This window comes from Schistocerca gregaria, chromosome 5 (genome assembly GCF_023897955.1).
Source record: "Schistocerca gregaria isolate iqSchGreg1 chromosome 5, iqSchGreg1.2, whole genome shotgun sequence".
NCBI classification, from domain to species: domain Eukaryota; kingdom Metazoa; phylum Arthropoda; class Insecta; order Orthoptera; family Acrididae; genus Schistocerca; species Schistocerca gregaria.
This window is the reverse complement of record NC_064924.1, coordinates 657,794,014-657,819,155: the sequence shown is the minus strand read 5'-3', so window position 1 is coordinate 657,819,155 and position 25,142 is coordinate 657,794,014.

Genomic DNA, 25,142 nt, shown 5'->3' with positions numbered 1-25,142 from the left:
GTCAGCCGTGGCGACTGGCTCTAGTTATGCTCCACTTGCGTCGCTGATATTGACACTCGTCTGGTATCTATGACGGTTCCGCCTTTGTTTTTCCGGCTTGGCGTGTGGCCGAGCTCTCTCTCGCTGGTCGGCGTTCAACGAGCCAACATGTTTTGAAGGCAGGCCCCCGTCTCTATCCGCTGTGCCTCGCCCCGCCGTCCTCGCCGTTTTCCCGCGCTCCGGGTGTACGGTGCTGATTAGTCGACGCGTTTGCGTGCGAAACGGTGGCGGGTCCGTCATCTCAGTCTGGACACTGAGGCGTAGCGCCGTATACCGATCCTGCCTTGGAGGCGGTTAAGTGGGAGATGTTTCTCAGAGCTGGACAGTGACAGATGGTGACGCGAGACTGGACGCGCATGTCGTTTATGTATCAGACGCTAGAGGACAGTATTGGATAGGGAAACTTATTTGAGTTTCGATTGTGCCCACTAGAGTGCACTAAAGTAATAGAATGTTTTTCATAAACTGTTCTAGTACTTTCATAAAATATTATTATGTCTTTTTGTATAGATAAAATGATATAAATGTGTTTTAGCAGTATGCATGATGCTTGAGTGTGGTTTAAGGTTAATATGAAGATATCTGTTTAACGAGTTATGTAGTAGGATTCAGTGTGAGAATATTTCGAAGAAGTATGGATATGGACATAGGGGATTTTTGTAGAATAGATTTGTAAAGTAAGTTTATGGTAAAGGGAAAGTTAATTCAGGTATAAATAACAACAGTAAATAACTTTATGCATAAGCAGAACTTCAGCATATTACATAATTACGTCGGTAAAAAGTGCAGTCGTTAGGTTTACTATTTTGCGATTGGTTATTGATGAAAAGCGCGGACTGACGAGGGAGAATGTTTTGCTATTGGCTGTTGAGCAAACTGACCAATGGCAAAGCAATATTCTTCGCGCGCCTTTCTCTGCTGGTAGAGAAGACTTAGAGTATTCTATAGAGGAGTCGGAGCCTAGCAATGAAAGAGATCGGACGTGTGTAGTAGTAGTTCCGATGGAAATGATAAGTTGCCGGATCTAGCAGTGTTTCGTACATCATAAGTGTTTGAAAGTGACGGCATAATTATTCCGATGTGTGAGTAGAAATTTCGGAATTTTTAAGTGAATTTTGTCACGAGAAAAGATATAAATTCCACGTGGCGTATTGAGCAGATCGGTGGCTAAAAACTGTGACTGCATTTGGTACCGACAGACTTAATATTTGGCGAGCATTCTCAATCAAAAACAATCAGTATTTTTGTAGCTATTACCTTTACCGGAAATGCAACACACCATAAACTTGCTAACGTGAGAGAAAGGGATTATGAGTGAATGTGTTAAGTCTAGCACGGGCTTGACAGTGATACTTGTTCACCTATATTTCAGAATATATTAATTGATAACAAAATTTCCAACTTTTCATTTCGTGTTTCTCCCGAAACGTAGACTTGTATTGCAGCCTGGTTCACGTCGAAGTACAGCAGGTTTCACTCGGCTTCCCTACTGATGATCTGCTGAGACAATGTTCACAGGTAGGTGCAGGTTCGTCGTGAACGGACGGAAAGAAACGCGCCGCCGCAACATCTTCTCATCGCGTAACTGGAAGCATTAAGTTACGTACGATTGATACGCTGCTGTTAACCTGTGAAGATTTGTGAAACTTACGGTGATATGTTGTATCTGCCGGAGGTCAGCTAAGGATGGTTCTGAATAACAGAGTGTTATACTGAACTTACGAAGTCTAAGGCTTCCAATTGCTTTTTACTGTCTGTTATAAAGGTTCCGTGCAGTGTTAATTTGATGGAGTATATTAATTTGTGTGCTCTGCGCCCGGCTTTGGTTTTAGACTTTCTTTTAATATGAAGGGCAGAGATTCGTAATTCAGTGTAATTTTAATTGTTGTTCTACTCGGTACATGTCTCAGTTTGGTTGTCAGTTATGTTACAGGTAGTCGCGTAGTTAGTAAGCCTTACATGGTTTTGAAAAGCTGAATCTCGAGTTGACATTTGTCTGCCGCGAGAATTATTTGTTGTTGCAGAAATGGTCTGGTGCGAGGGGCAGATGGGGTTCGTCGCCTTGGCGGGCAGGCTGAGATCGCGAGTGTGTGCGGCGTGTTTTCTGCCCCGGTTTGCAGCCTGATCATCTTAGAAATTCCGTGGCGGTTGCTTTCTATTCGTTTGCTCCGAATGCCACCGTGCACAAGTCGTGCTCCTATCCTTTCGTTAAATATCTGGCCTGTCCGCCGGGACGTTTTTTCATACGTAACTCAAAATGAATCATTAACGTTGTGTAAATTTTGGTTACGTAAGTAATGAACTTCACAGTGGGCTTATGGTGCTGACTGTCTGTGATCATTTTGCTATCAGATATATTATTATCTTTAAAATATTGTTTCTTATAGTAATTCATGGCAGTTGGTTAAAGTCAGTTGTACAGGGTGGTCCATTGTTCGTGACCGGGCCACATATCTTACGAAATAAGCGTCAAAAGCAACAACTACAAAAAACTAAACTTGTCTAGCTTGAAGGTGGAAACTAGATGGCGCTGTGGTTGGCCCGCCAGATGGCGCTGCCATAGGTCAAACGGATGTCAACTATTTTTTTAAAAAATAGGAACATCCATTTTATTGCATATTCGTGTAGTACGTAAAGAAATATGAATGTTATAGTTGGACCACACTATTTTCGCCTTGTGATAGATGGCGCTGTAATAGTCTCAAACATATGGCTCACAATTTTAGACGAAAAGTTGGTAACAGGAAGGTTTTTTAAATTAAAATACAGAACGTAGGTAGGTTTGAACATTTTATTTCCGTTCTTACAATGTAATACATGTACCTTTACCAACTTATCATTTCTGAGAACGCATGCTATTACAGCGTAATTACCTGCAAATACCACATTAATGCAATAAATGCTCAAAATGATGTCTGCCAACCTCAATGCATTCGGCAATACGTGTAACGACATTCCTCTCAACAGCGAGTAGGTCGCCTTTCGTAATGTTCGCACATACATTGACAATGCGCTGACGCATCTTGCTGTCAGGCGTTGTCGGTGGATCACGATAGCAAATATCCTTCAACTTTCCCCACAGAAAGAAATCCGGGGACGTCAGATCCGGTGAACGTGCGGGCCATGGTATGGTGCTTCGACGACCAATCCACCTGTCATGAAATATGCTATTCAATACCGCTTCAACCGCACGCGAGCTATGTGCGGGACATCCATCATGTTGGAAGTACATCGCCATTCTGTCATGCAGTGAAACATCTTGTAGTAACATCGGTAGAACATTACGTAGGAAATCAGCATACATTGTACCATTTAGACTGCCATCGATAAAATGGGGGCCAATTATCCTTCCTCCCATAATGCCGCATCATACATTAACCCGCCAAGGTCGCTGCTGTTCCACTCTTCGCAGCCATCGTGGATTTTCCGTTGCCCAATAGTGCATATTATGCTGGTTTACGTTACCTCTGTTGGTGAATGACGCTTCGTCGCTAAATATAAAGCGTACAAAAAATCTGTCATCGTCCCGTAATTTCTCTTGTGCCCAGTGGCAGAACTGTACACGACGTTCAAAGTCTTCGCCATGAAGATCTTGGTCCTTCGAAATATGGTACGGGGGCAATCGATGTTGATGTAGCATTCTCAACACCGATGTTTTTGAGATTCCCGATTCTCGAGCAGTTTGTTTGCTACTGATGTTCGGATTAGCCGCGACAGCAACTAAAAAATGGTTGAAATGGCTCTCAGCACTATGGGACTTAATTTCTGAGGTCATCAGTCCCCTAGAACTTAGAACTACTTAAACCTAACCAACCTAACGACATCACACACACCCATGCCCGGGGCAGGATTCGATCCTGCGACCGTAGCGGTCGCGCGGTTCCAGACCGTAGCGCCTAGAATCGCTCGGCCACCCGGGCCGGCGACAGCAGCTAAAACATCTCCTTGGCCATCATCATTTGTTGCAGGTTGTGGTTGACGTTTCACATGTGGCTGAACACTTCCTGTTTCCTTAAATAAAGTAACTATGCGGCGAACGGTCCAAACACTTGGACGATGTCGTCCAGGATACCGAGCAAGATACATAGCACACGCCCGTTGGGCATTCTGATTATAACAGCCATACATCAACACGATATCGACCTTTTCCGCAACTGGTAAACGGTCCATTGTAACACATGTATCACGAAGCACTGGCGGAATGTTACATGATACCACGTACTTACACGTTTGTGACTATTACAGCGCCATCTATCACAAAGCGAAAAAAGTGGTCCAAGTAAAACATTCATTTTTTTTAGTACTACACGAATATGGAATTAAAAAAAATGGAGGTTCCTATTTTAAAATACGCAGTTGATATCCGTTTGACCTATGGCAGCGTCATCTAGCGGGCCAAGTATAGCGCCATCTGGTTTCCCCCTTCAAGCTACATGAGTTTCGTTCTTTGAAGTTTTTGATGCTTATTTCGTGAGATATTTGGCCCTCTCAGTATCACTGGTTCAAATGGCTCTCAGTACTATGGGACTTGACTTCTGAGGTCATCAGTCCCCTAGAAATTAGAACTCCTTAAACCTAACTTCGGAAGATCTTCGGTCCGGTTCTGGATGCAGATACAGGGGAATGGAGGATCAGATACAACCAAGAGCTTTAGGAACTATAGCAGTAGCTCAACATAGCAGGAGCTGTGAAAGCCAAACGAATTCAGTGGGCCGGCCATGTGGCCCGGATGGAGGATCACAGATGACCCCGGGGGCTCCTGGATTTCACACCTACAGGAAAGAGACCGCCAGGGAGACCCAAGAAGCGTTGGACGGATGGATTCCATGAAGATTTAAAACAAATGTCGATAAGTGTGGACGAATGGCGGATAGCAGCAATGGACAGAATACAGTGGAGGAGGAAACTTGTAGATGCGTGCGGTCCACTGGGCCTGATCATGTAGTAGTAGTAGTAGTATTCAAATTTTGTAACTCCGTAATAATGAAATTTGTTTCTTAGTGGAAATTATAATTATGTGCCAACCACAAGTTTGTCCATCAGCAAAGATCCCTAGCTTCCTATCTGCTGCGAGCAGCTGTGGTTAAATTGCAATTTTGATCTATGTAGCACGTAACTTGAGCAGTCACACAGCTCAGACTGTTCTCACATCTGGTCTCTGAACTGCGGACGTTTCCAGACGGGGAAGCAGCGCGCGCTGTGTGCTGTGTGGACCCCAAGTGTTCCCCGACCTCCAGAGGCAGAGGTTTTTACTGCGGCTTCTCGCGTGACGCCCCGCTGACTGACTGCCGCCGCGGAGTGCAGCGGCGGCGGCGGCAGCAGATGGCGGATGGAGTGGCCGCCCGACGTTTACGAGAGCGGAACTGCGTGCTACTGCGGGCGAGCGCACGGAATAGGCACTCGACGCTGGAGCGCGCCGCCTCCCCAGGATTATCCGGCCCCGCTGCTCTTCCCTCGTACAAAAAAAATGGAGATCCGGAGCCATCGACGGCCGCAGTACCACAAAGTCTGAGCGACTCGTCGGCGTCCCGTCCGCTGCTAGCAGGGAGGCAGAGTTAGCAGATGCTACGTAACACCGCGTTGTCTTGCCCTCTCGAGCCTTCGACCTTCTACAGCTGCCGTTACACAAGGGTGAACAAAATTCTCTTTGCCGATGACAAAAACGTTACAGTCAGAATTTTTGACGTGAAGCTCAGCGATCGTACACTACTGGCCATTAAAATTGCTACACCAAGAAAAAATGCTGATGATAAGCGGGTATTCATTGGACAAATATATTATACCAGAACTGACATGTGATTAGATTTTCACGCAATTTGGGTGAATAGTTCCCGAGGAATCAGTACCCACAACAACCACCTCTGGCTGTAATAACCGCCTTGATACTCCTCGGCATTGAGTCAAACAGATCTTGCATGGCATGTATAGGTACAGATGCACATGCATTTTCAACACGATACCACAAGTTCATCAAGAGGAGTGACTGGCGTATTGTGACGAGCCAGTTGCTCGGCCACCACTGACCAGACGTTTTCAACTGGTGAGAGATCTGGACAATGTGCTGGCCAGGGCATCAGTCGCATATTTTCTGTATCCAGAAAGGCCCCTACACGACCTGGAGCATGCGGTCGTGCATTATCCTGTTGAAATGTAGCCTTTCGCAGGGGTCGAAGGAAGGTTACAGCCACGGGTAGGTCGTAACGCATCTGAAATGTAACGTCCACTGTTCAAAGTGCCGTCAGTGCAAACAAGAGGTCACCGAGCCGTGTAACCAATGGCACCCCATACCATCACGCCGGGTGATAAGCCAGTATGGCGATGACGAATACACGCCTCCAATCTGCTTTCACCGCGATGTCACCAAACAGGGACGCGACCATCATGATGCTGTAAACAGAACCTGGATTCATCCGAAAAGAAGACGTTTTGCCATTCGTACAACCAGGTTCGTCGTTGAGTACACCATCGCACGCGCTCCTGTCTAAGATGCAGCGTCAAGGGTAAGTCACTGGATCTCGATCAACGCAAGCAGGAATGTCGCGAAACGATAAACCGTAATCGCGATAGGCCACAATGCGACCTTTCTCAAAGTCGGAAACGTGATGATACGCATTTCTCCACCTTACACGAGGCATCACAACAACGTTCCACCAGGCAACGCCGGTCAACTGCTGCTTGCGTAAGAGAAATCGGTTGGAAACTTTCCTCATGTCAGCACGTTGTAGGTGTCGCCACCGGCGCCAAACTTGTGTCAGTGCTCTTAAAAGCTAATCTTTTGCATATCACAACATCTTCTTCCTGTCGGTTAAACTTCGCGTCTATAGCACGTAATCTTCGTGGGTAGCAATTTTAATGGCCAGTAGTGTACTTACTACGATGGTAAATAGTAACAGGCGAGATAGCAAATTTTTTTACCAGTTTCGATCACTACAACAATTGTCAGACGAAACCTCTTTTTGAACAGTTTTTAAACATATATGGCGGAATGGTAGATTTTAAGCAACCTTCTGGTACATCTGCATATAGTGGATGAGGTTTTTCTTTCTGTACACGCAATATACAAACTGTTTGTAGATTTCAATCATTTTATTACGGATAGCATGAACAACGGTGAGAGGAGCTTTTATTTTACAAGCCCTAGCCCTTGTTCGCTACCCAGCCGAGTAATACATACAGCAGCGCCGGGCGGGGTGACCGAGCGGTTCTAGGCGCTACAGTCTGGAACTGCGCCACCGCTACGGTCGCCGGTTCGAATTCTGCCTCGGCATGGATGTGTGTGATGTCCTTACGTTAGTTAGGTTTAAGTAGTTCTAAGTTCTAGAGGACTCATGACCTCATCCGTTAAGTCCCTTAGTGCTCAGAGCAATACATACAGCAGCTCTGGGCACTTGCTTCCCTCGTCGTTTGGGTAATACACGATTTTACATCTTAACTGATGTTGCTTTAGTGTTTAAATTTAAGGCTGCAATGAGTATGCCATACGCGAGCCACTGTAGTATTACATATTTCAGAGCGTCGTTTCGAAGATGTTTGTAATGACCGAAACCGCTTACCACCATCAGCTTATAAAATAAAATCGCCATCTCCACTGCTACTTTTTACGACGACAATATTGTCACTAAAAAAATAAACTTCTAAGGAACGTAAGTGAATCCCTCAAGGGCATTTACAAACAGTCATTATGCAGTAAAGTTACATTGAATATTAAAGGGAACTAATGGTGTGAATTTCAGTTTAAAGAGTGAAAATGACGGTTTTTTTCATGTAGTTCCTAGCTCTACAAAATGCGTAACAAACAAAAGATTTCTAAGAATGAGTATTGCCTCTTAGTTGAAGTGGTATGAATTCAAAATACTTGCTAACAGAGTGTGGAGACCGGGTTCTGGTGTCACAGTCCTGTAGTCAGTATTTTATTTGCGTGTTATTCATATATTCAGTTAGCTGTGGGCTTCTGTAATGGAGAACAATTGCCCAAAATATCACTGCAGTTTTGAAGGTACTGAAAATCCTGGAAAAATTTTAACGAGAAATTGTAATTGGGCTTATTTTGAAGACATATTCAAAACATTTGGATTTTAAGTACACCATGCGAATGCATTTAGCAATCTGTTGTGCACATCAAAAATGACAATTACTGCACAAACACCTCTATTAATGAACATGGAGCGAAACATACACTGAAATCACATTTATCAAGAAAGAATAAACATAAAATTCAATACAAATTTTCTATTAAGGAATACAGTTGTACAATATATTGCCTAACGAGCTCAAAAAGAGTATTAAAACTAGTTAGTTTAGAAAATCAATAAAAAGTACTTGTTAAGGAATCAACTCCAAACAACGAAGGATATCAGAGAAAAGAATATCATAAATAAAGAATAATACAACATACTTGCGTACTATAATTTTTTTCTTTTATGAAAACTTTTTTACGTTCTTGCTGAGGTCAACATCTCATTTATTATGAAGGGACGCTGACTCAGTTTTTCAGACTAGCAAATGAAAAGTTGCTGTACACGAAATGGAGTGGCGCAAATTGGGTGAAGTCACTGGTGTTGAGGATTGAATGAACAGTGAAAAACTAGCTTTATGAGTATGAAAGAACTTCTCTGAAAATATGTACAAACAAAACAGGGTTCCACGCTACGAATAAACAGAATGAGGTTGGGCTGTTACAGGCAGACTGCCTTGTATTTGGGAGTATGGATGCTTTAGCACCATGTGGTCATGCTGATGTACGATTTCCGTACTTTCACTCAATTACTTCCGGCAAATGCTGGAATATCTCCTATTATTTGGCCTCCGCTGATGATCTGGCCCATGCTTTCAAAATTACACCAGTATGAGTGTAAATGTCTGTATATTTGATTTACGTTTTCTTTTCTTAAACCGTGATACCACGGCATGTCCAATATCCTAGTGAAAGTCATCCAGGGACGAATAAAAGTAATTCTATTACTCTTACTATTACTACTACTACTACTACTACTGCCGCTATTGGAACTACAAAGAAATTAATTTTTCACTTGTATGTCTGAAAGAACAGACATTATTGACGATCGACAGCCCCACGAATTGGCTGGCTCTGAGCACTATGGGACTTAACTGCTGAGGTCATCAATTCCCTAGAACTTCGAACTACTTAAACCTAACTAACCTAAGGACATCACACACATCCATGCACGAGGCAGGATTCGAACCTGCGACCGTAGAGGTCGTGCTGTTCCGGACTGTAGCGCCTAGAACCTAGAACGGCTCCCTACGAAATCAGTTCGAAATAAATTCGCTGTGTGCGAATATCTTCGCATCGGCTGTATTAGGTGCAGAAATACCACTTATTATTTATATATGAAAATCTGTGCCGTACCGGATATTAACCCGGATTTCCCGCTTATGGGAGCAATCGCCTTCAACACTTCGTCTATTCGTGTCCGCCTTCCGGACCGTCCCAGACATCCACATACCACACTCTCTCCACCTCTGTCCCCTACATTCACAACTTTCCGCTCGCAGCACGACTCTCGATTCCCACACCAGAGAGACTGAGACTATGAGGAATCGTAATCAATGATATTATTGCCTTTTTTTTCACCACTTGATGAAAGAACAGACATTACTGACAATCGACATCCATGTGAAATTAGTTCCTTACAGTCTCACTCTCAATGGTGCGGGAATCCAGAATCTACATCTACATCTACATCTACATTTATACTCCGCAAGCCACTCAACGGTGTGTGGCGGAGGGCACTTTACGTGCCACTGTCATTACCTCCCTTTCCTGTTCCAGTCGCGTATGGTTCGCGGGAAGAACGACTGTCTTGAAAGCCTCCGTGCGCGCTCTAATCTCTCTAATTTTACATTCGTGATCTCCTCGAGAGGTATAAGTAGGGGGAAGCAATATATTCGATACCTCATCCAGAAACGCACCCTCTCAAAACTTAGCGAGCAAGCTACACGGCGATGCAGAGCGCCTCTCTTGCAGAGTCTGCCACTTGAGTTTGCTAAACATCTCCGTAACGCTATCACAGTTACCAAATAACCCTGTGACGAAACGCGCCGCTCTTCTTTGGATCTTCTCTATCTCCTCTGTCAACCCGACCTGGTTCGGATCCCACACTGATGAGCAATACTCAAGTATAGGTCGAACGAGAGTTTTGTAAGCCACCTCCTTTGTTGATGGACTACATTTTCTAAGGACTCTCCCAATGAATCTCAACCTTCTCCCCGCCTTACCAACAATTAATTTTATATGATCATTCCACTTCAAATCGTTCCGCACACACACTCCCAGATATTTTACAGAAGTAACTGCTACCAGTGTTTGTTCCGCTATCATATAATCAAACAATAAAGGATCCTTCTTTCTATGTATTAGCAATACATTACATTTGTCTATGTTAAGGGTCAGTTGCCACTCGCTGCACTAAGTGCCTATCCGCTGCAGATCTTCCTGCATTTCGCTACAATTTTCTGATGCTGCAACTTCTCTGTATACTACAGCATCATCCGCGAAAAGCCGCATGGAACTTCCGACACTATCTACTAGGCCATTTATATATATTGTGAAAAGCAGTGGTCCCATAACACTCCCCTGTGGCACGCCAGAGATTACTTTAACGTCTGTAGACGTCTCTCCACGCTGTGAGCATCAAGTCATGAATGTAGGGGACTGTGGTGTAGCCTGGATGACATGGAAGTTTGGGTCGGCCCGGGAGGTATTCACCGATAGCCGAAGTGGGTAAGGCGACCACGTGGGATAAGCAGGAAATCAGGTTTCGTCTCCCAGTCCAGCACACACTTTTATGTGTCACTAATAGGTAGTATTTCTGTACTTAATACAGAAGATGCCAAGATATTCGCAATTAGGGAATTTATTTCGAAGCAGTCATAAGAGATTACTGAAGTTATGGGAAATTTATTCCTCCACTGAACTGAGACGACCTACTTCGTTTCTTTCTCTAGAGGTACGGAAACCAGCAAGGTTAGCAGACAGTTTGAAATTAGCTCTGTATGCCTACTGTACAATCAGTCATCAGGAATAAACTGCAAAGATCATGGTAATGTGACCTGCTAGTGCAATTATAAGGAGAAAATATTAGTGAGTAATGAATGCCGGCCATAGTAAATGTACTACGACGACATTTTCCTACCAATGGTTTTAATAAGGAAGCTAAACATTTGGCAGGAAAATACGTTGGTGAACCAATAGTGTTCGTTATAGGTCTCACAGACAAGTCCTCTAGACGCTCACCCTTACCTATCTTGTGAACTTTAGAAAGACCGTAAAATCTCGGTGGTACTGCACCTCGTGCTTTTAAACTCCTTATGCTTTCCTCCGGTAGTGACGAAGCGTTCAGCAAAGCAGCAGTCCTTATTGTCACCTTGTTAGTACGATCTTTGCTGATCTTCCGGTATACGGAATACTTGTTTTTAACACCCTGTAAGAACAACTGAAAAGAGTGTAAGTAGGCTGTTTAGGTTTTTATGTTAGTAATGCCACGTAGCGCTCTATATGAAAATCACTGACTGTGCTGTGTGAAGGCTGTGGTTGGTTTGCATTGTTGGAGTATATGCTATTGTAGTGTTGGGCAGTTGGCTGTTAACAGTGCGTAGCGTTGCGCAGTTGGGGGTGAGCCGGCAGCAGTGGTGGATGTGGGGAGAGAGATGGCGGAATTTTGAGAGCGGACGATCTGGACGTGTGTCCATCAGAAAGAGTAAATAATTTGTAATATATATATATATATATATATATATATATATATATATATATATATATATATATATGACTTTTAACAGTATTAAGGTAAATACATTGTTCTTTATTAAAATCTTTCATTTGCTAACTATGCCTATCAGTAGTTAGTGCGTTCAGTAGTTTGAATCTTTTATTTAGTTGGCAGTAGTGGCGCTCGCTGTATTGCAGTAGTTTGAGTAACGAAGATTTTTGTGAGGTAAGTGATTCATGAAAAGTATAGGTTATTGTTAGTCAGGGCGATTCTATTGTAGGGAAAGTCAGATTGCGTTGCTCTAAAAATATTGGGTTTCAGTTTAGTGTTGATCAGAATAGGCAAAGAGCGAAATGTCTGACAAGGGAACCTCCCCATCGCACCCCCCTCAGATTTAGTTATAAGTTGGCACAGTGGATAGGCCTTGAAAAACTGAACACAGGTCAATGGAGAAAACAGGAAGAAGTTGTGTGGAACTATGAAAAAAATAAGCAAAATATACAAAGTGAGTAGTCCATGCGAAAGATAGGCAACATCAAGGATATTGTGCCGTGGTCCCGTGGTTAGAATGAGCACCTGTCGAACGAAAGGTCCTTGGTTCAAGTCTTCCCTCGAATTCCCTCGAGTGAAAAGTTTAATTTTTTATTTGCAGACAATTATCAAAGTTCAGGTACTCACACATAATCAACTTCGCTCTCCAAAATTCCAGGACATGTTCAGATTTGCTTGGACATAAGCAGGATTTGACTGTCTACACACGGTAAAATTTGAAATCGTTAAAAACATATGTTTTCACAGAGCACAGGGAAAACTGTGCGACTGTGAAACTGTTGCATGCATTTGTTGTAGTTTATGTGACAAACTCTTATGTTTTCATCACTTTTTTGGGAGTGATTAATACATCCACAAGAAAACCTAAATCGGGCAAGGTACAAGAATATTTTTACCCATTCGCCAAGTTAGGTGGGTCGACAACATATTCCTGTCCTGTGACGCTCATGCCGTCGCCAGTGTCGTATAGAATATATCAGACGTGTTTTCCTGTGGAGGAATCGGTTGACATATGACCTTGTGATCAAATGTTTTCGGTTCCCTTTGGAGAGGCACGTCCTTTCGGCTACTAATCGCACGTTTTTGCGGTGCGGTCGCAAAACACAGACACTAAACTTATTAGAGTGTACAGAGACGTCAATGAACGGACAGATCATAACGTTGCGAAAATAATGAATGTAAACTTTTCACTCGATGGAACACTTTAACCAAGGACCTTTCGTTCCGCAGCTGCTCACGCTAACCGCGGGACCACGGCGCTCCTCAGCTCATACTAATCATGATGTTGCCTATCTTGCGGCATGGACTACTCAGTTTGTATATTTTGCTTATTTTTTTCATAGTTCCACACAACTTCTTCCTGTTTTCTCTATTGATTTGTGTTCAGTTTTTCAAGGCCTATCCGTGTGCCAACTTATAACTAAATCTGAGGGGGGTGCGACGGGGAGGTTCCCTTGTGAGCACGTTCAGTTCTGCTCTGCTGTTTGAAAATCAAATAATTTAAGAGATTTATCAGAACATTAACTCATTAATTTTTATAAGAGGACGTTTCAAGATATGGACATAAAAGGGGTTATGTAGAAATATAATTGCATTTTCGGACTATTAAGCACATTCCTTTTCTGTTAGGCAGAGCAGTTTCCGTCTTTACTCTCGTATGTGTCATGAACCGCCCCTGGCAACGATGTAGGCGAGCTAACCGGCGCACGGCCCCCCCCTCCCCCCCCCCTGCTGTTGCGAGTAGCTGCAGGGCCCGCACTAACTAGCTGAGATCACCTGCTCTGATCGATATCTCCCGCTGCCAGGCGCTGTTACGCAGCCGCCAATGCGCTGCCCTACACGCACCGCGGCGCTCTCAAATCCTCCGGTAACGACCACCGACCAACTGGGCGTGGGAGCGCCACTGTCGACCAGTCCTCGGCGTGCCAGCAGCAGCATTTGCTCGCCCCAGGGGCGGCAGACGAGCGCTCCGCCCACACAGCGGCTCAGGCGCTCCAACCAGGGGAGCGCCAAAGTGTCGTTCGATGGCGTAATGCTGATACTGGCCAACGAAAAGCTGCGCATTCGATGAACAATAGGACTAGCAGTCAAATTTAGCCACGAAGCCTATTACACTATTGGCCATTATAATTGCTACACCAAGAAGAAATGCAGATGATAAACGAGTATTCATTGGACAAATATAGTATACTAGAACCGACATGTGATTACATTTTCACACAATTTGGGGGCATAGAGCCTGAGGAATCAGTACCCAGAACAACCACCTCTGACCGCAATAACGGCCTTGATACGACTGGCCATTGAATCAAACAGAGCTTGGATGGAGTGTACAGGTGCATCTGCCTATGCAGTTTCAACACGATACCGCACTCCATCAAGAGTAGTGACTGGCTTATTGCGACGAGCCACCATTGACCAGACTTTTCTAATTGGTGAGAGATCTGGAGAATGTGCTGGCCAGGGCAGCAGTCGAACATTTTCTGTATCCAGAAACGCCCGTGCAGGACTTGCAACATGCGGTCCCGCATTATCCTGCTGAAATGTAGGGTTTCGCAGGGGTCGAATGAAGGATAGAGCCACGGGTCGTAACACTGTTCAAAGTGCCGTCAATGCCAGTATGGCGATGACGAATACACGCTTCCAATGTGCGTTAACCGCGAAGTCGCCAAATACGTATGCGATCATCATCATCCTGTAAACAGACCCTGGATTCACCCGAAAAAAATTACGTTTTGTCGTTCGTCCACCCAGGTTCGTCGTTGAGTACACCATTGTAGGCGCTCCTGTCTGTGATGCAACGTAGAGGGTAACCGCAGCCATGTTCTCCGAGGTGATAGTCCATGCTGCTGCAAACGTCGTCGAACTGTTCGTGAAGGTTTTTGCTGTCTTGCAAACGTCCCCATCTGTTGACTCAGGAATCGAGACGTGGCTGCACGATCCGTTACAGCCGTGCGGATACGATGCCTGTCATCTCCACTGCTAGTGATACGAGGCCGCTAGAATCCAGAACGGCGTTCCGTATTACCCTCTTGAACCCACCGATTCCATATTCTGATAACAGTCATTGGATCTCGACCAACGCGAGCAGCAATGTCGCGATACGATAAACCGCAATCGCGATAGGCTACAATCCGACCTTTGTCAAAGTCGGAAACGTGATGGTACGCATTTCTCCTCCTTACACGAGGTACGACAACAACGTTTCACGAGGCAACGCCGGTCAACTGCTGTTTGTGTATGAGAAATCGGTTGAAACTTATGTCAGTCCGTTGTAGGTGTCGCCACCGGCGCCAACCTTGTGTGAATGCTCTGAAAAGATAGTCATTTGCATATCACAGCATCTTCTTCCTGTCGGTTAAATTTCGCGTCTGTAGCACGTCATCTTGGTGTTGTAGCAATTTTATGCCCAGTAGTGTAGTTTATTGTGGTTTATGGATGCACAGTACGAGGCGTGTTTTTTGACTGCCGTTCTGAAATAATACGAATAAGTAAAACAGAATAGAATTTTATTAGAAATTTTATTTTTACATGAAAGCCTGCACTTTGACCTACTTTTCTACACAAATCCCATCAACATTAAGGCACTTGTATCGTAGAACCAGTTTCGAATATCCTCCCCGTAGAAGTCTGCCACCCGATCATAGTTTCCGACCGTTTAAACTTTCTGTAGCAGCATAAAGCAAACTTCTTGACACTTGAGAAAACTCATCACATAATTTCGAACTCGTGAAGCGTCTCTTCTCTCTCACTTCTTCAAATTTCTGCACCAAATAGTCAGTAATGACCGAAGTTCACTCACTTCGTTCCTCATAATATAGATTCGTACCGCCGTCTTTAAAATCTCTCACCCGTTTCCGCAGCCTTCCATCACTCATAAGAGTCGTATGTATGCTTATGGCATTGTTTGAGCACGTTTAAACTATCTAAAGTTATGCTCAAGTGGCAGATTTCTATGAGGGGGCTATGCAAAGTTGGTTGTACGATATAATAAGTGCCTTAATATTGGTAGGTATTATATACAAAAGTAGATTAAAGTATAGGCTTTCATGCAAAAATAAAATTTCTTAGTAAAATCTAGTTGTTTTATATTTGTTTCAAATCGGTACTTCCTTAAAAATGTGCCTTAAACATCATTATTCTCTCTGGTGGGTAGTGGTGTCACGGAGAGGGAGCTGGACTAAGTTCAGAGAACACTGGAAACTTGAGAAAGCTTGAAGCTGTAGTCCTGACCATATTATTTCGAAAAGAAAAGCAGGATTCATGTTACTGTCTGGCTATGCTAATTTAGATCATCCGTAGTTTCCATATTCAATTCTCAGCGAGTACCGATACTGCAACAACAGGAGTATTGGTCATCCATTCTTTCTCGTCATCTGTGTTACAACTGTGTCTCTAATGATGCGATATCGAAGTAGTGCAGCGTACAACATAGGTTTCACGTTTGTTTAGCCACAGATAATTCTTAGATTCGATAGTGAGCTGCTCATGTGCTTTAAACGTCACGTCTTGTATATCACACCTTAACCTCGAAGTGTATTCCACATACAAAGTTTCACACAGTAACATAGCGAATAATCCAATAGTTTATCTTAAACTAATAAATAATTAGCGAGTACATCATATGTCGCACAATAACGTTTCTTCTAAAGCAAACTGGCCAGGTCCGAATAGAATTCGCGCTCCCAGGGTTCAGAACAAACTTACTTATGTATTCAGACAGTTCCTCCATCCTGGGATTCAACAGTCGAAAGCTGTTTTCGGCTTTGACACTCTCAAGATATCTGTCCCGAGAATTGTACGACTTTCGAGAATATTTTAAGTGTGATTCACATAACAAATGGCAAAAGAATTATTTTTGTGTAATATAATTATGAACTAACAGTTTTCTGATTTTTATCATTGTTTACATTGTAAAATCTTGCCTCTTGCCAAATTTCATGAGTCTAGGTCAACACGAAGTACAACAAGTGAGATTGCGAGACTCAAAATATGTGGCATAAGCGACCGTATCTTTTGACTGCATTGACCTCATATATATACAGGGTGTTTCAAAAATGGCCGGTATATTTGAAACGGCAATAAAAACTAAACGAGCAGCGATAGAAATACACCGTTTGTTGCAATATGCTTGGGACAACAGTATATTTTCAGGCGGACAAACTTTCGAAATTACAGTAGTTACAATTTTCAACAACAGATGGCGCTGCAAAGGATGTTAATGATATAGAAGATCACGCAGTCTGTGGGTGCGCCATTCTGTACGTCTTTCTGCTGTAAGCGTGTGCTCTTCACAACGTGCAAGTGTGCTGTGGACAACATGGTTTATTCCTTAGAACAGAGGATTTTTCTGGTGTTGGAATTCCACCGCCTAGAACACAGTGTTGTTGCAACAAGACGAAGTTTTCAACGGAGGTTTAATGTAACCAAAGGACCGAAAAGCGATACAATAAAGGATCTGTTTGAAAAATTTCAACGGACTGGGAACGTGTCGGATCAACGTGCTGGAAAGGTAGGGCGACCGCGTACGGCAACCACAGAGGGCAACGCGCAGCTAGTGCAGCAGGTGATCCAACAGCGGCCTCGGGTTTCCATTCGCCGTGTTGTAGCTCCGGTCCAAATGACGCCAACGTCCACGTATCGTCTCATGCGCCAGAGTTTACACCTCTATCCATACAAAATTCAAATGCGGCAACCCCTCAGCGCCGCTACCATTGCTGCACGAGATACATTCGCTAACGATATAGTGCACAGGATTGATGACGGCGATATGCATGTGGGCAGCATTTGGTTTACTGACGAAGCTTGTTTTTACCTGGACGGCTTCGTCAATAAACAGAACTGGCGCATATGGGGAACCGAAAAGCCCCATGTTGCAGTCCCATCGTCCCTGCATCCTCAAAAAGTACTGGTCTGGGCCGCCATTTCTTCCAAAGGAATCATTGGCCCATTTTTCAGATCGGAAACGATTACTGCATCACACTATCTCGACATTCTTCGTGAATTTGTGGCGGTACAAACTGCCTTAGACGACACTGCGAACACCTCGTGGTTTATGCAAGATGGTGCCCGGCCACATCGCACGGCCGACGTCTTTAATTTCCTGAATGAATATTTCGATGATCGTGTGATTGCTTTGGGCTATCCGAAACATACAGGAGGCGGCGTGGATTGGCCTCCCTATTCGCCAGACATGAACCCCTGTGACTTCTTTCTGTGGGGACACTTGAAAGACCAGGTGTACCGCCAGAATCCAGAAACAATTGAACAGCTGAAGCAGTACATCTCGTATGCATGTGAAGCCATTCCGCCAGACACGTTGTCAAAGGTTTCAGGTAATTTCATTCAGAGACTACGCCATATTATTGCTACGCATGGTGGATATGTGGAAAATATCGTACTATAGAGTTTCCCAGACCGCAGCGCCATCTGTTGTTGACAATTGTAACTACTGTAATTTCAAAAGTTTGTCTGCATGAAAATGTACTGTTGTCCCAAGCATATTGCAACAAACGGTGTATTTCTATCGCTGCTCGTTTAGTTTGTATTGCCGTTTCAAATATACCGGTCATTTTTGAAACACCATATATATATTTTCCGCGAGCTACTGCACAGTGCCTGGAAAAGCTATGCAGTACAAGTGTTATAGATTTTATTTTCTGTTCGATTCCCGCACTAAGCGACGGAAGAATGATTGGCTGCGTGCCTCCTCCATGCCGCACTCTCTCTCATCTTATTCTCGTGAACTTTACGCGAGATGTAATATGATAGTAGCATAATGGCAACACAGCCTTCTCCGAATACAGATTTTCATGTGAGTTCACTCAAAAGAGTTTCGCGAGGATTCCGTCGTCCACTTTCCGAAAAGTCCCATTTGAGTTCCACGAGCATTTCTCTCACACTTCCGTGTGTGCTACTGCGAGCTGTTCCGATCCTTGCAGCACGTCTCTGAATTCGTCCGATATTGTGGTCACGTCACGATTCTAGACAATGGAACAATACTCTGGAAATGGTCCCACGAGCGTCTTGTATGCGATTTGCTTTATAGATGCACTGCACTTTCCCTGAAACCTTCCAACAGATCTAACATGGGGTATCCGCCAAATGTCACTCCCAGATATGGCAGGATGAAAGAAGGGTGAAAACAAAGGGACAAAGTTGTCAACATTTAATTGCTTCCGAGGAAGTTACGGACAAAATTTCGAAGCATCTTCGTTAGTCCTCTCGTACAGCGTGTGTCTAAGTGAGTCGGCAGCTTCGAATTTTTACGCATCATGTACAAATCCAGCGTCAGGTAAAATATTTACCAAGAAAAAAATCACCAAACTGCCGTATATTTTCAGAAGTTATTTTATTTAGACGACCAGTTTCGGCATTAATGAGGCGCCGAAAACGGTCGACTAAATGAAATAACTTCTGAAAATGTACTGCAGTTTGGCGGTTTTTCTTTGGTAAATAAGTATTCGTATTTTAGAAACTGAAAAATAATCTCAAAAATCGATTTGCGTCTCAGCGAACACAATCATGGTATCTGCTTTCCAAGACATTGTCACTGAATTAGTGAAATGGTATAAAGGTCAGAGACATGTGATATTGCGATATTCGTCATAATAATCGCATCCCATCAGGCAATATTTATTCCCCTACAGTAGATACGTAAAGCATTGAACTGTGGCTGAAGTTTACTATTCTGTAGTTGCAGCATGGTGTACTGGCGGTGTGAAGTAGAAGGTGACGCAGCTGATGGTTCTGTCTCGAACTTTAAATACTGAAAGACCACAAAAATTGTCCAGAATATCAGTTAATACGCATTTTTGTACTTTATCAACGGATATTTCATATTTTAATTTGTTGTTCCTCTTAGGTCTGATAGAATAGCTTGAATACACATTAATGTTGGTGGAATATTTTTCCAGAACGCAAAGTAACCTAAACATTTATGTTTCATAGCGTTCTCAAACAACACATGTCGCTTTGTTGCATGGACCCCAAAAATGCCAGAATCAGTTCCGGAATACACAAAAATTAAATTTAGTTTGCCCAAGACGACAAGAAAAGCTAAATATTGCCTAATGTTAATGCTAAATGAAGGCAAAGAATATAGCAGAACAGGTGAATAAAATAGCTTTCAGCTCAGTAGTTAAGTTGAAAGAGTGTATCGAAAAATTCGAGAGCACACATTATGTGGAATAAAAGGTTGTGACAGCTTCTACACTGGGAACACAAATATGTGCTGAGTTGCTGGTGGGCGGTGTTTGCTAGAAACTCGTAGAGACTATGCTGACTTAAAGCAGAGGTAACTCTGGAAGAAGTACGCCCGCAAAGTGGAGCACGCAATGCGGCCATCTCCACAGCAGTTGATTCGTCACATTCCACTGAGGGCAACGATGAGAGACTACCGGACAACTGACGTAAATTTGGGACCTAACATCCCTCATTGTCTTGGAGTAAAGTTTCCGCCTCGTAAATATGTCGCCGCTTCCAAGTGTGAGTTTCAAACGTGTTACTTCTTTCTGTTCGTGTTTGTTGACAACGGGACACAGTATGGATAAAAACTAGAATACGCGTACATGTGACGGGCAGTGGTCGACTGCAGGCGTAATCCGCTATTACTGTTTCAGAATAATTTCCTTGTACTGAATACATATCTAAATGGTAGAGTATAAAATGATGATTTTCAAATAATTAAACAAATAGTTAGTATCATCCGTCACTACGCCACGCGACGTTCCTTGATAAGATTAGGACGACTCTTAGGGAAAGGGGTTTCATATATCTGTAGCACATGTGGAATTCTTTGTTTCGTAATCCAAACAGATTATCTCATAAACTAAACAGAGAATCAGTTGGAATTTACAAGTCGTATATTAACTTTTTCCAAGCAACGTGGCAAATAAATGATAAAACTCTTCCTAGGCAGCCATAAACTACTCAGTGAGCGCATATGTTGAGCTACAGTAACGTGAATAATCCAGACTCTGCAAACGTATATTGTTCAAAACTTTGAAATCCGCGAAAAATAATATCCAACGACTACTAAAGACGAGTGTTATCCTACGGCAACAATATGCTAGCCATATCTGTTCTTTCTGCGTCCTTCTTTAAACCATTCTGGGCAGTGGTTGTAATATCTGGGGATGCTGAATAGAGAAAATCATCTATAAAGAAACTAATGACAGCTGTCACTTGAAACCAGATCTCACATGACAAGAATTCATTTCATACCAACTGCCCTCTGGGTAGGAACATTCGCTCACATTTCTCGTCGAGATACTATCATATGATGAATACAATGGGAAGCGGATTTTACTCAAAATGATACGTAAATTACGAATGGTAGCAGCACAAACCACCGTTTGTAAAATGTTACTAGTTAAAGAAGAGACCATGGAAAATGTGTTTCAGAAATAGCACATCTGAAAGAAGAAAGGTGAGTAACATTGTTGATCAGACAAAACAGAACTTTAACTGGATGTCAGACCTTAAAGGAGACCGGCAAGATGATTCTCCAGTCACCAGTACTGCGAGCGTCAACTCACCTGAAAAAAGAAAAACACAGTTTATTAAACCCGCTCACATTACGACATTGTTTACAGATGTAAAATTAGCTATTCTAATTTGTTTTTACAGAAGACATAAGATTAAATGGTAGTAGTTGCTGTAAGTTTGAGATTTCTCTCTGAAACGACAGTAAAACTAACGTAGTATTATGTCAGCCTGTGACTAATAGTACTGAATACCGCTTTGGTTGCGACGACAGAAGAATATCATTTGTATCGGAGCTAAATACAACTTAAACATTGTAAGACTATAAACTGCTTTACGGCAACACAGCTGAGTTGTTATTCAAAGGGCCTAATGAAACTTCTCTCTGAGGTCACAGGTACATTATTACTTGACAGAACATTTTTCATATACAGAATTACGATGTTAATTGTAATAGCATAATAACTAAACGAGGTGGGGTGTAAGATTAGAGTTTAATGATTCGTCGATGAAGAAGAACAGGACAGATAAGGGAAGATGGCACACCAAATATTTATTCCATAGGCAGCTTCAATTACACAAAGCGTTGTCGTCCTGGAAGGGAGGTCGGACAGCATGCGATTGACTGACTTCTCCTCACATCCTTCTCTGCCCTGTCGTTCCCGACTGGCGACCCGGCGCTTGAATTTACGGCGCAACAGATGTCCTCCCTCGTGGTGCAAAGGTAAACTCTGGCGTGCATTGTGCTATCCTCAGGAAATTGAAGAAACGACTTCAACGTGTCCGCCGCCACAAAAATGCAAACGAACTTCTCCACGACAACGCAAGGACTCGCAAAAGTCTGCGCGCCCGAGAGAAGCTGACACTTCTTCATTGGAGTGTTCTTAAAAAAAAAAAAAAAAAAAAAAGAGAGAGAAGTTCAAATGTGTGTGAAACGCTGCTTAACCTAAATTAGCCTAAGGACAAACACACACACACCCATGCTAGAGGGAGGACTCGAACCTCCGCCGGGAACAGCCACACAGTCCATGACTGCAGTGCCTCTGACCGCTCGGCTAATCCCGCGTGGCGGAGTGTTCTTCCTCATCCACCCTGTAACTCGGATCTCTCACCTTCCGACTTCTGTCTCTTAGGCTCAATGAAGAATGCAGTCCGCGCGAAGCAATAGGCGGATGGCGGGGATATTACCGATATAGCATGATGTTGGCCCCGACTTCGAGCAGTATAGTGGTACTATGTGGCCATACAGGCACTTACAGTAAGGTGGTGTTAGGTCGTCGCATTGAACGGAGATTATGTTGAAAAATACTGTTTTGAAACATCCTGGCAGATTAAAACTGTGTGCCCGACCGAAACTCGAACTGGGGACCTTTGCCTTTCGCGGGCAAGTGCTTCTGTAAAGTCTGGAAGGTAGGAGACGAGATACTGGCAGAAGTAAAGCTGTGAGTACCGAGCGTGAGTCGTGCTTCGGTAGCTCAGAAGTTACACTTGTCCGCGAAAGGCAAAGGTCCCCAGTTCGATTCTCGGTCGGGCACACAGTTTTAATCTGCCAGGAAGTTTCATATCAGCGCACATTCCGCTGCAGAGTGAACATCTCATTCTGGAAATACTGTTTTGTACCCAAAGGGTGGAGAATAATATGGTATACTGGAATCCTGAATAAAACCAACCCACGTCCAGGAAAAACGAAATTGTTACATTACTTAATGAACGCCCCTGGTATTTGTTATCTCTATTACAAAAAAATTGCTCTGAGCACTATGCGACTTAACTTCTGAGGTCATCAGTCGCCTAGAACTTAGAACTAATTAAACCATCGTGCAAGACACACTAACGGGCTTAACACACGCCAATAGTCGAACAGCTGTGCCCCACGTCATCGGAGAACAGTGCACGTCATGTGACACATCAAAAAAGGATTTGGCAGAGCTGGGACACGACCTTGAATGGAATATGGCGTCACCAGGCCCGGCGGTACTCCGAGAGCACTGTGTGTCCAATTAGTGAGCTATAAAGTTGGAGACCCGTCCAGCCAGTCAGACAGGGTACGAATAGAGCCCGCGGCACAAAGACGTCTGGATGCGCAAGGCGGCCCGTCAGATGCGCGTCCGATACGGTGAAGTGGCCGGCAGCGGACAAATGATTCGGCCGCTTCCTAACCGAGCTAATACATTACGCCGCCAGCGACGGCCGGAACAATAACGCGCCCGTGGGCGGAAGACAGCTCCTCGGCAGATATTTGAAATTGACGAATGGGGCGTCCGATGGGAAGTGACAGCCGACGGCCGAACAATGCCCGCCAATCACAGGCCGCGGTTGCGAACACAGTGTTTGTAATTGGCTGAACGCCCCGGGACAACGACAGCTAGACGATACTGGCTCCAGCGACGCTTACAATGTCATTTAGTCAAGACTGCTCGAAAAGAACGGCCGCTGGCAGTCCTTCGAGACTATTAGTGTCCAGTAACGGAAGGCCTTAGATTCCAGTAATGGGGCCGCAAAGATCAAGCAAGCTGTGTAGCGTGTCGGCTCCTACGTGAGGCCAGTACCACAGAAGTATAAAGATATGCAAGATGAACTGCTCGTTATACTGCTCAGACTACGAGAAACAAACTATAGGTTTTCCAACTGTCGTTTATGACAGACACTACTTCAGGCTACAAAAGATGGTGTAAGAAATCAGCTATTACCTCACAGAAAGGATCAGTTCTGCCTTCGCCTCGAACAACAGCAAACCTAAATCCTTACCGGTGGACCAGGATGCGTAACAGGCTAGCCGAGCGGTTCTAGACTCTTCATTCCGGAACCGCGCCGCTGCTACGGTCGCAGGTTCGAATGCTGCCTCGGGCATGGATGTGTGTGATGTCCTTAGGTTAGTTGGGTTTAAGTAGTTCTACGTCTAGGGGACTGATTACCTCAGATGGTAAAATCCATAGTGCTTAGACATTTGTACCATTTGGAACAGGCTTTCACCGAATCCGAGTCGACTGGTTTATTGAAGTATCAGTCTAATCTCAGCAGCAGACTTAACAAGTAGGCACTCTGGAAGTTTACACTTGAAATCCGTCTAAAAACGTTGAAGAGAAAAATATCAAGGACCCTACTGCAGATTTTTGTGCTGTATAATTCGGTATCGTTACCGTATTGCATACTGTTGGAGCCCACATTGCTCTGGTATCAGTGAAGATGTCCGGACTGCTTTATTCACAGATATGTTATCACATTACTTTAACTACATCAAACATTAAACTATACAATAAACCGAGAGAAGAAAATGGTTCAAATGGCTCTGAGCACTATGGGACTTAACATCTGTGGTCATGAGTCACCTAGAACTTAGAACTACTTAAACCTAATTAACCTAAAGACATCACACACATCCATGCCCGAGGCAGGATTCGAACCTGCTACCATAGCAGTCGCGCCTGAGCGCCTAGAACCGCTAGACCACCGCGGCTGGCTGCGTGTTGCAATTAGTGATGGCTTTGATAACATCTTTATCTCTCTCTAGCTTAGCGTCCGCTGCATAGGTCGTCTGCATAGCAATTACAACACAAATAATTTTATAAACACACATTAGCCCTAATGAAATATCAATGTATTAAACAGCCATTTCTTTTTCTACGAAATTCTGACGATGCCAATTTGTCGTGGTGACAAATAGATTTCTTGGATTTAGTTCACAAATTGGAACACCTTCCAAATGTTTCACGCATGACCTTTACGAATGTACTTCTGCCAAAAAGTGATTCTGGTAGCTGAAGTCGGAATTTTTTGTTAATCTTGCCTTTGAATTCTTGTGGTGATATTTTCACAGAAATTTTCATCTTGTAA